Source organism: Antrostomus carolinensis, unplaced genomic scaffold (assembly GCF_000700745.2).
Source record: "Antrostomus carolinensis isolate BGI_N321 unplaced genomic scaffold, ASM70074v2 scaffold12665, whole genome shotgun sequence".
Lineage (NCBI taxonomy): Eukaryota > Metazoa > Chordata > Aves > Caprimulgiformes > Caprimulgidae > Antrostomus > Antrostomus carolinensis.
In genome coordinates this window covers 32,546-36,105 of record NW_010315797.1, presented here as the reverse complement: position 1 = coordinate 36,105, position 3,560 = coordinate 32,546, and positions in this window count along the sequence as shown.

Genomic DNA, 3,560 nt, shown 5'->3' with positions numbered 1-3,560 from the left:
TTTCCAATTTATTAATCTCAATTCTGTCCCTTTAAGTCTCCTGCCCAAAGCACACAAGAAGAGCAAAAAATAACAGCATTTTTTCCTTTCATATTAAAGTTTCAAAGCCAACTGTCTTAGAATCACTGCAGCAAAGCTGTAAATTATGCATGGCAGACAAGCCTTGCAGCCCACCCCTGATCAGAGCGGGAGGAGGCTGGGGAAGTATGGCTTTGCCACTGCTGTTCAGTAGTCCTGCCTGCCTGCTTGCTTCTGCAAAAAAAACCATCCCGTGCATCTCCGAGAGCCCCCCTCTTTCTAATCGCCTTCTCACTACTTGGGACCCACCAACTCCTTTGCTTCGGAGCCGTTAGAAGGGCCAGCTGTTGGATCTGGGTTGTCATATGCCAGGGGGAATCACGTCTGGGTCCCTGCCCCAGCTCCCGGGCACTGCCTAGTCAAGGATTGCCATCTGCTGGCACTAGGGGGAAAGCCTGTAGCCCTGCCACCACCCTCTGCTTGGGCCAGTCGGAGAAGACAGCCTGCCCGGGAAGCAAAGCTGTGGACAGGGAGAGATGATAGAAGCATCAAATTATTTGAGTTGGAAGTGACCTTCAAAGATCATCTAGTCCAGCCCCCGAAGATGGAAACCTCAGCAAAGTGCTGGGATGGCAGAGCGACCTCCAGCTCTCCGGGCTCCACCAGCCCGTAGGCAGCACTCCCAGGCACCCCACCAGGTACCTGCACCCCCAGCCCACACCCAGCCTGTCACTATTATTTTTTTATTTACCTGGTGCCAGCCATTTGCCAGGACTCCCTAGGACAATTCCTAGAATGGTTTGGGTTGGAAGGGACCTTAAAGCTCATCCAGTTCCAACCCCCCTGCCATCAGCAGGGACACCTTCCACTAGACCAGGTTGCTCAAAGCCTCATCCAGCCTGGCCTTCAACACTTCCAGGGAGGGGGCATCTACAACTTCCTTGGGCAACCTGGAAGGCAGGTAGTAATTAATAGTGCACACCCCAAAGAGGAAAGATCAAAAAGCTGACCGAGTGCAGCTGTAATTTAAGTGGAAACAGAGCTGATTGCAAGTCAAGGAGAAAATGTGCACTGCAAAGCCCTTCAGCCAAAGGTTTCTATGGGTTTCTTGGATGCAGCATGCCTAAGAAATGTAAACGCTGGAGCTGTTCGACACTTTCCCTTGGGTCAGGTGGGATGCTTTGTCTTCAACTGAAGTCTGTGCAGCTCCTTCTCCTCGAGGGGCTCTGTCCCCAGCCTGCACACTGCAGCTCCCCATTCTGGGCACACAAACTTCTCTCTCCTACGCTTTACCAATTTCCTCTTGCTTTCCTCCCTCCAGCAACAGTGCTGCACTTTCATGGCCATGCAGTGACAACCAGAAGCCCCAGGTATCTGCACATGAGAGCCTGTGCTGATATTATCAAACACTTAGGACCCAGGATGTCTGTGATTCTGAGGGGCTCTGAGCTCGTACAGAATTAATCTCATCCACAAAAGTAAAGGGAGAAATGTAAACCAATTTTCCTTTCCATCAGCGTATCCCAAAGTATTTGAGATGTCTGGGGTAGCTGGGTTCATCTCTATTTTACAAAAGGGGAAACTGAGGCCCCAAGTGAGGCTCATACAGTAACACCAAGACTCCCTCATGTCCCACTGCTCCGAGCCTCTCTGGGCTCCTCACCCTGCAAACCATCAGCCAAGAAGGCAGGGAACAGCCTATGCTGTCTCCAGGCCCAGAGCTGTCTATGAACCATCAGGCCCAAGGAAACACTGAATGTGCATGTTCACCCTGGTGAGCAAGTTGCCATGGTGATCCTTTGGTGATGCAGCATGGATACAGAGGGGCAGTGAAAACGGCTGTAATTAATTTAAGGCATTAATAACAATTAGCGTTTATTAAACAAAGTTTATTGAAAGAAGCACAGAGCAAACAGATCAGATTCTTAACACATAAAACAACTAAATCTGTTCTTTCTAATGCAGATCATGCTCAGTGGAGAAAACAGTCCACAGGAAGGTTAAACTGTATTACCAACAACATATACAAACAACAAGTCTCATTCCTAGCACAACAATTTATTGCTTGTTCATCTGAAATTAAAACTATGGCCTGTTAATCCATTTAATCTAGAACAAGCATTTCTGAAGATTAAGAGGTTGAGAGGAGTAAGTCAGTTGCAGATAAAATGCCTTGGTTCATGGCTGTAAGCAAAGATCACTATGGTCAGGATTGATAAAGCATTACCAAAGAGCAGGAAATCCATCTGTCATTTTATCAGTCATCAGCAACCATTAAAGGGGATGGTCTAGAGGTGCCCTGTAACACAGGGAGTCCTTAAGACACTAACAATCTGGCAGCAGCACCACATATACTCTATACTTTTGCATTCATCTCTAAATATTCACTACTGCTATGGCCAAAAACAGGGTGTGAGACCCAGCATAGTAATTCTAAGCATTGTCTATCCATCCCCCTGTCTTTATGCTGGGTTTAACAGCACCATTTCTTTGCATAAACTGTGATAATGAAGGGTGTGTCACGCTCACTTTTAGTGGGTCACCTCAAAGAGATTAATAGCCTCATCATGCAGCAAGCACTTGGAATGGCTCCTGCTTAAACGTGCTATTGATCTGGACAAAGAGAAGGTCCAACAGCCAGACCTGCTCTGCAGGGATCATTACAAGGCCAACAAACCTAATACAACCCTTCAACTCAAAAAACAGAGCTGGAATGGCTCATCTTCATTGCACTACACAGTGGCTATAAAACCACAGCCCAACAAGCCAGAGGGATAGACCTTTCCCAGGAAAGGGCTGTACTTGACATTGAGGTGTAGGCTGTGCTCAGCTAAATAGCAGCTCTTTGGAGCACTTTCCAGTGGATATGTTTTTGCAGCTGTTCATAGCAAGAAAAAGGCCTTGAGTGTACAGCAGGTAGCAAAGAACCTCTGCACCACTTTTGAGAAGATTTGTCCTGCTCTCTCCCCCAAATCCCCTTCCTAGGGCCTCCACAGGTTTCACAAAGGTCACTGACAAGCATGGGGATATTCCCTCACTACTATGATGCCCCAAAAGCAGAAAGCCAAGTGTCCAGTCTCATCCTGAGATGGTGTAAACTGGAATTTAATTAGGTCACTCCATGGTTACAGTAAACACAGATGTCCAGATTCAGGAGATTATGGATTTATTGGGCATTGATTAAACGAAAAATCAAATAAGAGCTAGGAGAGTCACAGATGACTGCTGCAGCCATTTGCCAGCTCTCCCTGAGGGCATCTGAGGCAGGCTATAATTAATATTACAGTCCTGACAGGCAATATAAAAGTTCTGGCCAGACCAGGATGTAATTTAGCATCTACTTATTCTCCAGCATAATTTATTAACTTGAACAAACATAGCATAGGCAGATTTGTAGCTAATATGTTATGATTTCTCTGTAAAGGGTGTCAGGAGCACACTACGCATGCTGATGTTCTCTCTCTCCAGACACGGCAGAAAGCTCCACTGCAAACAAACAGAGCCTCCAGCTGAAAACCCAAGTCTGAAGAGAACTTCACAAA